This window comes from Coregonus lavaretus, assembly GCF_964263955.1.
Source record: "Coregonus lavaretus genome assembly, contig: HAP1_SCAFFOLD_1162, whole genome shotgun sequence".
NCBI classification, from domain to species: Eukaryota; Metazoa; Chordata; class Actinopteri; order Salmoniformes; family Salmonidae; genus Coregonus; species Coregonus lavaretus.
This window is the reverse complement of record NW_028158779.1, coordinates 77,588-92,963: the sequence shown is the minus strand read 5'-3', so window position 1 is coordinate 92,963 and position 15,376 is coordinate 77,588.

Genomic DNA, 15,376 nt, shown 5'->3' with positions numbered 1-15,376 from the left:
GGGACTGGAGTATACATGATTACTTTAACTGCCTTCGCATTTGAACAATGTTAACGATCAACAATACAGGGAGAGGGATCAAATGCCAACTGAAACTGTCGGGGGAGATTATACTGCTTTTTCATCTGTAGTAGTAAAAAGTGATAACCTCTTTTCTTTGGCAAATGTCAGAAAGATTTAGTCCATAAAGGGTTCTGGAATCTGTGAGCGGCACAATTTACACCGTTCTGAGGGCTCCTCCGCGTCTACTTTGTGTTAGAAATGCTATAGGTTTCTGTTTGGATGTGTTAACTGAGCCAAGTATCTTCTATCCAAACCTGGCAGGAGTGGGGATGTCTTGGCTATCACTCTGCACCATGGACGAGTCGACTATGATTTGGAGGGCCAATCATCATTTATTATTTAAGATTGTTTCTTTTTGATGGATCAAAGGAAGAATGTGTTTAATTTCTCACATTTTCCACTGTGATCTAGTGGAATCTAGCTGAAGCTTTTTGTAGACAAATAATAGCAGAACGTAGGAGATCAGTATTTTGGTATTTGCCCCGTTACCCTCTTTTAAAAGTGGAACAAAGGCGAGGAAAACCATGAAAATAATTTGTTTGAAAATTCTCATCAGAACGTAACACTGAACTAATGAATTAACAACAATGGCGGTCTCCAACACTATTGATTCAAAGGCGCCTGATGTATAAACAAAGAACATCAAAGCATACTTGTGCACTTAGTCTCACTGCTATGAGCGACAAATAACAGGGAAAACGCATGGCACATGGATCAACAGAGAGAGGAGAGGGACTGCCTAGATGGCCCAGACCCATTCCTATCCCTAGCCCCTTCCATGGCCCAGACCCATTCCTATCCCTAGCCCCTTCCATGGCCCAGACCCATTCCTATCCCTAGCCCCTTCCATGGCCCAGACCCATTCCTATCCCTAGCCCCTTCCATGGCCCAGACCCATTCCTATCCCTAGCCCCTTCCATGGCCCAGACCCATTCCTATCCCTAGCCCCTTCCATGGCCCAGACCCATTCCTATCCCTAGCCCCTTCCATGGCCCAGACCCATTCCTATCCCTAGCCCCTTCCATGGCCCAGACCCATTCCTATACCTAGCCCCTTCCATGGCCCAGACCCATTCCTATCCCTAGCCCCTTCCATGGCCCAGACCCATTCCTATCCCTAGCCCCTTCCATGGCCCAGACCCATTCCTATCCCTAGCCCCTTCCATGGCCCAGACCCATTCCTATCCCTAGCCCCTTCCATGGCCCAGACCCATTCCTATCCCTAGCCCCTTCCATGGCCCAGACCCATTCCTATCCCTAGCCCCTTCCATGGCCCAGACCCATTCCTATCCCTAGCCCCTTCCATGGCCCAGACCCATTCCTATCCCTAGCCCCTTCCATGGCCCAGACCCATTCCTATCCCTAGCCCCTTCCATGGCCCAGACCCATTCCTATCCCTAGCCCCTTCCATGGCCCAGACCCATTCCTATACCTAGCCCCTTCCATGGCCCAGACCCATTCCTATCCCTAGCCCCTTCCATGGCCCAGACCCATTCCTATCCCTAGCCCCTTCCATGGCCCAGACCCATTCCTATCCCTAGCCCCTTCCATGGCCCAGACCCATTCCTATCCCTAGCCCCTTCCATGGCCCAGACCCATTCCTATCCCTAGCCCCTTCCATGGCCCAGACCCATTCCTATCCCTAGCCCCTTCCATGGCCCAGACCCATTCCTATCCCTAGCCCCTTCCATGGCCCAGACCCATTCCTATCCCTAGCCCCTTCCATGGCCCAGACCCATTCCTATCCCTAGCCCCTTCCATGGCCCAGACCCATTCCTATCCCTAGCCCCGTCCATGGCCCAGACCCATTCCTATCCCTAGCCCCTTCCATGGCCCAGACCCATTCCTATCCCTAGCCCCTTCTATGGCCCAGACCCATTCCTATACCTAGCCCCTTCCATGGCCCAGACCCATTCCTATCCCTAGCCCCTTCCATGGCCCAGACCCATTCCTATCCCTAGCCCCTTCCATGGCCCAGACCCATTCCTATCCCTAGCCCCTTCCATGGCCCAGACCCATTTCTATACCTAGCCCCTTCATGGCCCAGACCCATTTCTATACCTAGCCCCTTCCATGGCCCAGACCCATTCCTATCCCTAGCCCCTTCCATGGCCCAGACCCATTTATATACCTAGCCCCTTCCATGGCCCAGACCCATTTCTATACCTAGCCCCTTCCATGGCCCAGACTCATTTCTATACCTAGCCCCTTCCATGGCCCAGACCCATTTCTATACCTAGCCCCTTCCATGGCCCAGACCCATTTCTATACCTAGCCCCTTCCATGGCCCAGACTCATTTCTATACAAAGGATCTATATGTACACTAAACCACATACTGTCCCACTAAGCTGTAATTAATGTGTTATGTGACAAAACACCACATAAAACTGTCACAAAAGGAACAATAAAAGAGACACACAAGTGTGCAATGAGACAGGGTACTAAGCATCACTGATTGACTGCACATGAAATGGTTAAATGGACACATTCAAATGTCTTCAGTATCTTATCAAGCCAACTAGTACAAACACTATGAAAAGCTTCATTGGGGGCGATTACAAATGATTCAAGGCAAGTTACCTCTTGTCAATATTAAATGTAGAAAGAGCGAGAAGGTGAGAGGGGAAATGCATACACAGAAAGTGCATACTGGGAAAAACACACTCTCCATGGAGATATGTTGGCGTGAGCTAAAAGTCAGGTTGCTCTTTGCATGCTCCTCTATGTGGTTTCATGGCTTGCCAATGAACACAGATTACCCCAGCTCCTCTCTCTAAGCTAGAAGGAAATCTATTAGCCATATAATGGGTCAACGGGGACTATTAAAAACTCTAGTTACGAACAGCAAGCATTGCTTTCTTTGTCTCGGTGGCCATGTTGATGGTTCTTTTAAGAGCCCTTGCGTGGCAACATTTGGATTTATAGGCTAAATGTGCTCAACTTGGTCAAGGTTCTATGCGGGACCACACGTCTTTAGACTGAACTTTTTAGACCTATTTTCCTTTTGAGAAAGATTTATATTGATGTTTCAAAACACTAATAAGCAAATTATTGCACGGATTATTTACAAAATAATGTGTAGCCTTCAGAAAGTATTCATACCCCTTGACCACATTTTGTTCTGTCACAGCCTGAATTTGAAATGGATTTTAAAAAATTGTCACTGCCCTAAACACAATACCCTATGATGTCAAAGTGGAATTATGTTTTTAGATTAATTAATTAAAAATGAAAAGCTGAAATGTCTTGAGTCAATAAGTATTCAACCCCTTTGTTAGGCAAGCCTAAATAAGATCAGGAGTACAAATGTGCTTAACAATTTACATAATAAGTTGCATGGACTCACTGTGTGCAAGAATAGTGTTTAATCTCTGTACCCCATACAATTATATGTAGTCCTGTGTAGCTCAGTTGGTAGAGCATGGCACTTGCAATGCCAGGGTTGTGGGTTCGATTCCCACGGGGGACCAGTCTGCTAAATGACTATAATGTAATGTATCTGTAAGGTCCCTCAGTTGAGCAGTGAATTTCAAACACAGATTCAACCACAAAGAAGGGCATCTATTGGTAGATGGGTTAATAAAAGCAGACATCCCTTTGAGCATGGTAAAATTATTAATTGCACTTTGGATGGTGTATCAATACACCCAGTCACAACAAAGATACAGGCGTCCTTCCTAACTCAGTTGCTGGAGAGGAAGGAAACAGCTCAGGAATTTCCCCATGAGCCCGATGGTGACTTTAAATAGTTTGAGTTTAATGGCTGTGATAGGAGAAAACTGAGGATGGATCAACAACATTGTAGTTACTCCACAATACTAACCTAATTTACAGAATGAAAAGGAAGCCTGTACAGAATAAAAATATTCCAAAATATGCATCCTGTTTGCAACAAGGCACTAAAGTAATACTGCAAAAATGTGGCAAAGCAATTATCTTTTTGTCCTGAATACAAAGAATCCAATACAATACATTACTGAGTACCACTCTCCATATTTTCAAGCATAGTGGTGGCTGCATCATGTTATGGGTATGCTTAGAATCGTTAAGCACTGGGGAGTTGTTCAGGATAAAGAATTTATGGAATGGAGAGGAAAACTTGGTTCAGTCTGCTTTCTACCAGACACTGGATTCATCTTTCAGCAGGACAATAACCTAAAACACAAGGCCATATCTACACTGGAGTTGCTTACCAAGAAGACAGTGAATGTTCCTGAGTGGCCCGAGTTACAGTTTTGACTTAAAAATCGACTTAAAGCTATGGCAAGACCTGGAAATGGTTGTCTAGCAATGATCAACAACCAATTTGACGGAGCTTGAAGAATTTAGAAAAAAAGAATGGGCAAATGTTGCACAATCCAGATGTGTAATGCTCTTAGAGACTTACCCAGAAAGACTCACAGCTTTAATCGCTGCCAAAAGTGATTCTAACATGTTTTGACTCAGGGTTGTGTATACGTATGTAAATTTGATATATGTATTTCATTTTCAATCAATTTGCAAACATTTTTAAAAACATCTTTTCACAGAAAAAATTTTTTTTTATCCATTTTGAATTCAGGCTGTAACAACAACTTACATGTGGAATAAGTCAAGGGGTATGAATACTTTCTGAAGGCACTGTAAGTCCACAAAGTAGCAACAACAGATTTATGCAAATTCTGTTGAGCATCTCCCTCATTGCATGTCTTCTGTAGAACACAGAAAAAGGTTCTGAAGGTTCTTGTTCTCTCAGTGCTGCTGTGTGATGTGGATTTGGCAAAAACACAGAGAGAACCATTAGAGTCCAGCCAGGCAGCCACCATGTAGTAAAACCATTCCACTGCAAAATTCATAATGACAGACTAAACAACTTTGGACAAGTCTGGAAAACAAGAGAAACGCTGACAATTTCCTTCTGGGCCACACAGCTTACTACAGAATAATCCACCTAATTGGTTTCTGATTCAGGGGATGGTAGAAAACATGCTCACTGCATAATCCATCAATAGAACAATACTACTGACAATGTCACTATGTCCCCATTGGTTCAGGAAAACAACTGTAGTGAGAGGACCTTGTTGTTCTCTCCACTCTAGACAATATCCAACATCACCATTTGTGAGTGTCCCTCACATCCATTGGATTCACAGAACTACTGAACACAGCCCTTGACTGGACTAATCAAAAATGTTACTTAGAGACAGTGATGATAGTTCTGCCAGTGCGATAGTACTACCTGTCTGTCAGTCTATCAGTCAGTCGGACAGATGGACATACGTCCTCTGTGGTTGCTGAGCCTTCTGATTAGGCACTAGGGAGGTTGATCCAGTAGCTATGGTGACCACAGGAGGGCAGAGCCCCACCACTAATAATAAACATTCCTAGACAGACACAGTGGGGAACAGGGTTAGATAGGATTTACACAGGAGAATTCCTCAAAGATAAATGATGTTGCATTCTACTACAGGATGCTACTGCACTTTTACTGTTTGCTGTCTCTATGTCCTATTTCCTTGACTATGATTATTACTATTCATTTCATTTCTGCAGTGCTGTACATATCTGGAATGGAAATGTGTTGGGTGCGAGGGAAGTGAAGAAGAAGAAGAAGAAGAACAGGAAGTGAATATATCCCACTGTATAGTTTGTGTTCATATGTAAAGTCTCTATCTGCACCAATAGGCTAGGTCCCTCCAATCATATAGCTCAAATTTATTTCATGAAATCTTGTGATCTAATACATTTACGGGTGCAAGCAAGCACTTCATGTCTAAGCTTAATGTGATGAAATATTACTTAATGAGCAAAACTCAAATATCATAACAGGAAATGAGGATGTGGTTAGCATAGTTGCTGATTACCGGATGGCCCCGTTTCCAAAACACGAAAAGGGAAGTGGCCGAGTTGTGTTTTGACATGTGCACTGAGACGATCCCCTCACCCTCTCACTAAACATATTCCTCTCAGACGGAGACTGAATGACTGAATCGCACATTTGAAATATGAAATGATTCAACAGGAATAATAGGGGTGACTCTAGCTCACATATTATGGAAATGTCCAATGCTAGCTGCAAAGAAGACCGCAGGGAAGTTGTCTGAAACCTTTGAGAAGTAACACACATACAGGATGATACCAGGGTACTGAATGTCTGCAGTAAAACTATAACAAGCTCAGAGTCCAAACTTTCATGTCTGGTACTTCAGTGAGCGCATTCATTGTCTATCTTTGTAGAAGTGCAGTGTGTGCATTTTAGAAGGGATTGAGTTGGCATATTGTGCTTGTCTGTTTCAGATTCCCATAGAGGCATTAGACATAAAAAGATGAGACCGTAAACTGAGATTAGAATGATTTGTTCCAAGACAGGCTCCACAGATATTCATTCACCCTTACATTTAGAAATAATAATAAGCCATTTAGCAGACGCTTTTATCCAAAGCGACTTACAGTCATGCGTGCATACTTGTTTTTTTGTGTATGGGTGGTCCTGGGGATCGAACCCACTACCTTGGCGTTACAAGCGCCGTGCTCTACCAGCTGAGCTACAGAGGACCACAAGATATAAGCTTGCATGACATTGTTTTAGGTGTTGATTTTGGGTTTTGGTATTATGTATTCATTTAATATTTTATTAGGATCCCCAATTAGCTGTAAAACCATGTCCAAAGTTTCATGTCTGGTACTTCAGTGAGCTCATTCATCCATCACCAGCCAATGGGGCTTGTGGAGACAACTCATAGGGCAGAGAATATACACACTTCCTGTAAGAGTCTCCAGTGAAACTCAAGTCTCCTCAGTCCTCTCCGACAGTCCATGGCCAAAACATATGCAAAGTAATCGATCAATCAAATGTATTTAATATATTTTTACATCAGCAGTTGTCACAAAGTGAACTACAGAAACCCAGCCTAAAACCCCAGAGAGCAATCGACGCCGAGCAGTGGCTAAGAAAAACTGTAGAAGACAGGAACCTAGGATAAAACCTAGAGAGGAACCAGGCTGCAAGGGGTGAAGTAAGTAACATACATTTAAGTCATTTAGCAGACGCTCTTATCCAGAGCGACTTACAGGAGCAATTAGGGTTAAGTGCCTTGCTTAAGGGCACATCGACAGATTTTTCACCTAGTCGGCTCGGGGATTAGAACCAGCGACCTTTCGGTTACTGGCACAACGCTCTTACCCACTAAGCTACCTGCCTCCCCAACATGACTGGGAAGATACGACGAGCATACTGTATGCCTAGTAAAACGATGAGAATCTCTCTATGACAAAACCATGAGAATCTTTTTATGACAAAACCATGAGTCCAATTCAAGTGACATATCCTTCAATGAGTAGGTCCTCTTCTATGGCTGGTACCTCAGTATGTCTCACCAGGCAATGGGGCTTGTGGGGAGTCTGGAGAACATTGTGTAGGGTTGAGGAGGAAGACAGACACTAAGGCTACTATAGAGTCTCCATCGAAACAAAAACTGAACAGTCTTAGAGACAGACAGCGCTGGAGTGTCTTAATTTTCCTTGACACCTAATGAGTCACTGTCTCAGTCTATGTGGCTTCAGGAACTTTGGTTGGGTGGGGGTGGTTCCCCGGGGAAACTTTGAGGTGAGCACCGTAATTAGAGCCAAACAAGGACACCAGTGTCCTGAGACGCTACAGGTGAAACTCAAGACACTATGGGGAGATCCTGGGATCAAAATAGGGAGCTTTGGAACAGATTACGGTTTAGATTAAGGACCTGTGGTATGTTTTGGGTTACAGAACACCTCAACGGCCCTCTTGTTAACATCAGTTGGCGCTACCGCTTATTAGCATGCTGCTGGTTAGCGCGATGTATTCCTTGGTTTTGGTGGTGGATGGACGACAGAACAGAAACGTAGTAATTTCAGATGTCAAATTAATCGGTGAATGGAATATTTTATTTACAGTGCGCGAGGCTGGTTTCGTGCTCTGTGGTTGTGTTTTCTTCCACTGCGTTCTCAAACGATATCAGTTTACATATCGCTAAGCTCCATCAAGGGACTTTTCCCCCCTCAAAGACAACGTCCGACTCAAATGAAAGTCATTGTGAGACAAACATGCATGCAGTCAATTACGATAATGCTGACGGTTGTAAGTGATATTAGTGAACAGCGCCATGTAATCCAGCTTTGTCTTAAATAACATAGGGCATGCTCAATGGAGCAGCTGCTTCAAGTATAAACAAGAGGGAGGGGCATTATTGGTGCCCACAGTCCTGCGTTGCCAGATTGAATATAGTGTGTCTGGCTGTTTGAGTGCCTGTTGATTTGGCTGAGTTGCCTGTGGCGTGTAGGGGAAACCCCCTTTATAAGAGGGCAATAACTGCTGATCCAGGTTTTAACATGTTGGGTTGCCAGCGCTTACTCACTCAATAACCCACATGTGCACCCAATCAATCTCTGAAGTAGTGTGGACTTAACCCCTTATGGACCCCAGGCAGAAATATGCTTGAAGGAAGGAATGTTCTCCCTGTGACCACTCACAGCTAAGATTGATTTATCACTGTGATGGAGGAGGAGGTAGAGGAGGAGGAGGAAGAGGAGGAGGGCAGGTAGGGCCAGTCCTGATGATTTACTGCTTTACATTGGTTTTCATTTTCATGCCATGAACACAAGCAGATTGGGCAGGTGCCTCTACCGCTACAGTATAATGATGGAAGGCTTTTTGCTATACAAAGATGTCTCCGTTAGGCTATAGCTCACTGCAATGAGTAGTGCCGTTTTCAGTAGACAGTGAAGCATCAAGAAGTTGTGTATGGAAGCAGTAGACAATGGAAATGATGAAGAAGTCACTGACATCATCTGTCTCACACACACACGCACACACACAGAGAAATCTAGGTCTGAAATGTAGACCCCAAACACACACCTGAGGTGGAATACTCTGACTCACTCTCCTCTGTCTGTTGTCCTGGTTACACACACACACACACACACACACACACAGTCTTGTACAACTAACCTTTTGGGGACACATTATTCAGTCCCATTCAAAATCCTATTTTCCCTTACCCTAACCCTAACCTTAACCCTAAACCTAACCTTAACCCTAAACCTAGCTCCTAACCCTAAACCTAAACCTAATTCTAACCCTACCACTAATTCTAACCTTAACCTTAAACCCCCTAGAAATAGCATTTGACTTTGTGGGGACTAACAAAATGTCCCCAGTTGGTCAAATTTTTGTTCATTTAGTATTCTTGTGGGGACTTCTGGTCCCCACAAGTATAGTTAAACACGTCCACACACACACACACACACACACACACACGTCCACACACACACACACACACACACACGCACACACACACACACACACACAGGTCAGTCAGTAGCAGACAGGGCCAGCAGCAGAGTAAAGCAGCCAGCCACAGTGGGGTCTGATCCCTGATGACATGCCTCTGGAAAAACACACAGACTATAACCAGGCATGGCAGGTCAGTACAGGATGGAAAACTACACTCCCCAAGAGTTTTATCCCATGTCCACTTAGCCACATGGAATCACCATCATCCCTAGCAGTCCCATCATCACTAATACTGACATTAATATGCCAGGGGATTTCCATATTACTGTAAAGTATTCCCCTTTCATACTAAACTGGACAATGTTTCAATGGGCAGAAATATGGAGTCAGTCAGTTCTTCCGTCGATGGAGAAAAACTGTAACAGCAGCCTAAACAACAGGAGAGAACTACCAGAACTGAAACCCTTCAGTTTAGGGGTCATCACCACATAAATCGTTATTTACAGACCCCCTGTTTAATCATCATTTGGGAGACCCAATGTTTAACCCCCATTTGGTTGACCCCCTGTTTGAATCTCCAGTCAGTCAGTCACCATACCGACGCCCTGTCTTCATTGAGAGAGAGAGAGATGCTCAATGTCACGTACAGAGTATACAGCCGTCCTCCCCGGTGATGGTATCTTATCTGTTCTAGGCCTTAGATTAGGTTAGCAGTAAACACAGAATAGAGAGAAAACGTGTAGATAAAGGAAGATTGATCCTCGTAACAAGCAGGACGATGACATGTAAATAATTTCCTCCTGATAAGTGCATGATATAGCTGTTTTATCTCCATCAGATTGGGGTTATCCGTCCTGAAATCTATATACCATGCATGGGCAGTGTTGCCTGCCTCCCTCAGCTGGTGGAGAGAAGAGAGGAGGGGAAGGGGTATTTCGGGTTTTGTGTGTACTAAGACTGAAGTTTCAGGTCCCTGTTGTTTTGTCTGGACAATGTACTGGAACTGTGAGTTGTCCAGTCACTTTGGGACAAGTTCTGAAACATACAGAAGGTTATGCAAGAGATTATACCAATGATTGATTATACAAGCGGCCCTGTCCAACACGTGAACAAGTGTTTAGGAGTGGGTCAATGAGCAAGGCCAGGCTCCTATGAATATGAGCTGTCCAGTATTCAGAATTCCAGAGCAAAAATGAGTCCTTTTTATCCGCTGTAATTCCCTATGAGTCATGTTGTTTTGCAGGATTTGAACAGTTGTCCAACATGGATAGCTACAGTAACACTTGTGTTTTCGAGTAGTGTTCAGTGGTTTCAAATCTTTCCTCGAGGATCCCCCAGGATCTTTGTTTTCTTCTTCTAGTGCATCACTAACACACCTGAGTCAACTAGCCAACGAATCATCGAACCCCGGTCCTGTATGGCTCAGTTGGTAGAGCATGGCGCTTGCTTCGCCAGGATTGTGGGTTCAATTCCCGGGGCCACCAACACGTAAAATGTATACACGCATGACTGTACGTCGCTGTGGATAAAAGCATTTGAATCTAAATGGCATATATAGTGTACTAGACTCAGGTGTGCGTTCCTGGATAGTCCTGAGAAACAGATGGTGGAAAACATCACTGGGGAAAGAATGTCAGGGCAGTCCATGGTTGTGGAAACACAAAAAGCTTTGCTTTCAAATAACTGCATTCTTCAGGCGCAATATAGACCTGACCTGTCCATTCATTGAATAAGGAGAATAAATCACATGGGAATATAACTCTTTTTTTTGTCATAGTGGAAACCCTCAAAGGACGTCCACTGTGAGCGGTCCCGTCGCGCGGAGACGCTTGGATAAACACTGAAGTAACATAGAGGAGGTGTCCAGTTGCAGCCGGGGCTATTGGGAAAGAAAGGAGCACAAAATGCATTGTGAGAAACCATTGTTGTTCCCTCTATTTTCTATTCTGGGGGTAACTCTTCTTACAGACCGGACACAGGCCATCATTTCTCCAACAAACACAAAACAACATCCTCCAGGCCTCCAGACAAAGAGCCAGAGAGGAGACCTGATATAATAATTGGTGCTGGTTGAGTGGTGGATGATGTTTGGCTCGGGAGTAGTCCGTGATCGACGGTGGCCTGGGGAAAAGTCTGGACTCACCGGGGCCTCTAATTGGCTGAAAGGGGCCTGTGGCCAATCACGTCAGTTGATGGTCAACGAGGTCATGACATGAAGGAGAAACCATGAAAGTAAAGGTGAGAGAGGTCAACTACGACTATTGTCATCACCCAGATTACTAAGGCTAGTATCCCAGCAACCCAACTCATCCAATGCAGAATTGGATGAATAGACTGGCTGAGCGCATATCAGTTTTCATTCTAGAATTCCGACTGACCATCCTCACTATTTGAATCATTGACAAGGAGGGATAAAATAAAGTGCTACCACCAACAACTCACATCTGTGCTCGGTGGGCCTATTTGAGTTTGGTGCCAAAAAACTGTTACATCTATGTGGCGCTCTCTTGTTCTAAAAACAAGCCCCAAGAGAAGTGCAAAAAGCACTGCGTTTTTATTGGGCCTCAGCAAATTGAGCAGCATGTCGAGAACACTTAAGAGTGCACGACAATGAAAATTCCCCCTCTGAATCAGGACTTAGTCAGAGTTCAGTGCCACGCCACCCACCAAGAGTAAGAAATCCGAATCAAACTGCCATTCAGTGTGGATCCCTCTGAAACCTCTAAACCCTGTAGACATTATCATTATGGGTTTATTTCATTTGAAGAGGCAACCGCCTCTCCACCATACAACATTGGCGAGTGGGTTATGAACTGAGGCCTACTGTAGGGGAAAACAAGAGAGGAGGAGAGAAGAAAAAATGTCATTCTTAATGTAATAATACAAGTCTCTCTGATTATAGGCCTTTGAGAGGCCTAGTTAGCGAAGCAGAGGGAGCTCCTGGCTTATATCTTTGGCCACATGAAACAGGAGTTGTGCCGGAGGCCAACACTTTGTTTCGGTTTCATTCTCCTGGCATTCATTTTTCTGTGGCCTTAATGAGTTTCTGTTCTTCCTTAATGAGTTTATGTGGAGCGACTAGCACAGAAACATTTTGCTGTTGTTGTTCATTTATCTTCTTATGAACAATACATGTGAAAGGAGTTGTTTTGTTTTGAGTTCTATTTTGTCGTCACTACAGACAATAACCTAGCCTCCTTAGAGGAGAGAAGAAGAGGTCATTTAAGCAATAAGGCCCGAGGGAGTGTGGTATACGGCTAAGGGCTGTTCTTAAGCACGATGCAACGAGGAGTGCCTGGATACAGCCCTTAGCCGTGGTATATTGGCTGTATACCACAAACCCTGAGGTGCCTAATTGCTATTATAAACTGGTTACCAATGTAATTAGAGCAGTAAAAATAAATGGTTTGTCATACCCGTGGTATATGTTTGGATATACCATGGCTGTCAGACAATCAGCATTTAGGGCTCGAACCACCCAGTTTATAAACAATAACTAGATCATGGCACATTGACTTGGATTGGGAATCCCATTCTAGTAATTCTATTTCTATGGGTATAATATTGAATATCTCAATTTAATCAAGCCACTATTGAAATAAAAGCCTTGACACTCTTGGCAAAGAGTGCGATCCTGTAAACTGGTTCGGTTTCGAGTTGCACACTTCTTCAATAAAAAGCTGTTATTTGTCACTGTCTGTGACTGCTATCCGAAAAGAGTATGCTTTGAAGGTCACATGTTTGTTACTTGGACACTGGAGAGTGTGACTTCGTTAGCCTGGTCCTCATAACACGCACCATCAGCCCTCTGTAAGCCTCCGATTTCTTAACCCTCCCCCCACCCTGAAAATGTCTTCACTCGCCCGGTTTGTTTTACAGCTGTTGTTCCAATCTCCATGGATACTCTCACACCGAGCCACCATCATTTATCTGGTAACAAGTGTTTTGCCATATCCTTGAAAAAATTGGAGTCTTAGGGGAGTACTAGTGCTAATTTCTCATGACAGTGTAGAATCTGTTTTTTTATATAGAGGATCGTTTTACCTGCCAATGACTACATCATACCACCCATGACGGAACACAGACCTACTCTCTCTTTCTCTCTCTCTTTCCCTCTCTCTCTCTCTCTCTCTCTGATCTGGGTAAACAGATGGTGTCATTTCTGGTGCTGCTGTGCTGTTGGGATGTGATCATACACCTAGACCTGGGCAAAAAGTGTCAGAGGGCTGATATAGGATCAGTTTTGCCTTCAGATCATGATGAATGACATTAAATGGACGGGGGGGGGACCTGTTCCTAGACCAGCAATCCTGCATTGACACTCTGAATACAGGATCTGCTATTCTTTGAAGTGAGGCTGATATCAGTGTAGCCAAGGTGTATTTCAACTAGACTTTAGACTGAGGGATGACCACCTAGCGTGCTGGAGTTTTGATGGGCCAGGTGTAAATAAAGGATACATTTCCAATATCCATGTTAGCATGCCCAATACATTGCTTCATTCGCAGTAGTATGCCAGTGTGGACATTGGAACTGAGCCTTCGGCAGCCAGCACGTCTTGAAGTTCCAAATGCATTCAATAAGGGTCAGATATCAGGCAATTCTGAAATAAGTAAATCCAAGTGAAACTGGAGGTTAACGATGCTGAATTTCAACATAATACAATCGTACATGGCCATTGATGGCAGTCAAGTCAGAAAACATTCAGCATCCATCCCCTTAAGCGAAGAACGTAGGTTTAAACTAATCAAAATAATTCCACTTGATATGAGTATCTCTCCAGAAACATGATAAAGCAGATGTTTCAGAGGCTCCAGGAACAAGGGATAAAGGAGGGAAAGAGAGAAGGAAGGATTAAATATATACTTCTAGTAGAAGACAGATGTTCATAAAATCAAGTCATACATTCAGAATCATTTCCTGGGCATATGTTTCTCCATTCATTCATGTGCTATTTCTAATCTAAGATCAATATCATCTCAAAGGTCATAAAAGAGTGTGGTGTGTGTGTTTGTGTTTGTGTGTGTGTGTTTGTGTGTATGGTGTGTGCAAGGATAAGTCTTCCTCAAGGGATATCACTGTACTGCATGGTTTAATCTAACTTTTCTTGAGCTGATGCCCAGAGAAAGCTCTCTGAAAAAGAATGATGAATTAACTCCCCCAAAATAGGAGGGAGAGAATGTTTTAATCAACTCCTCAGCAAAAGCTTTCCAGAACTTGAACCATTCATTCTAGCCAGCTATACATCACTCCCTGGGTGTATCGCAAATGCACCCTATTCCCCATATAGTGCACCACTTTCGACAACAGCCCTATGGGTCCGGTCAAAAGTAGTGCACTTTATAGGGAATAGGGTGCCATTTGAGATGCAGGCCGCGGAACGGAGATGGTGCCATTGGTTACAGTTAATCACAGAGAAGTGAGGCGGGACGTCACCTTGAGCGCCGGTGAGGGGGAAAAAACAGCACGCCACCGATGAGTGATGGGATGGTACACACACACACACACACACACTGGTGCTAAAGGAGAGAGCGAAAAGTCCAATGTAAAGCTATCCTGTGGCAGCTGCCCTGCCTGTGTGTGATCTGGCCGTTGAAGTGGGAGGGAGGGGAGAGGAGAGGAGAGGAGGCGGGGAGCGGCCCTTTTCAACAGCCAGAGAGAGGAAGGATGTCTCCTGTCTTGATGAAACTCTGGCGTCTCTTTGTTGTTTGTGAAAACAAAACACAGAAAAAGGGGAAGAGGACAGAGGGAGGGAAAGAGAGAGGAAGAACAAAAGGACGTTTGAGCGTCTGCTCTCTGGCAGAGACATGATGTCACCACGAAGTCCCTGGCGTGAGGGCCGGTGGGGTGAGGGGTGTAGGTAACTGGGTGGGGCTCTCCCAGTCCCTCCCTACCTCTCTAGTGTCTCTCTGTGAGGGAGGAGAGGGGCGGCCGGTGGGGTGAGGGGTGTAGGTAACTGGGTGGGGCTCTCCCAGTCCCTCCCTACCTCTCTAGTGTCTCTCTGTGAGGGAGGAGAGGGGCGGCCGGTGGGGTGAGGGGTGTAGGTAACTGGGTGGGGCTCTCCCA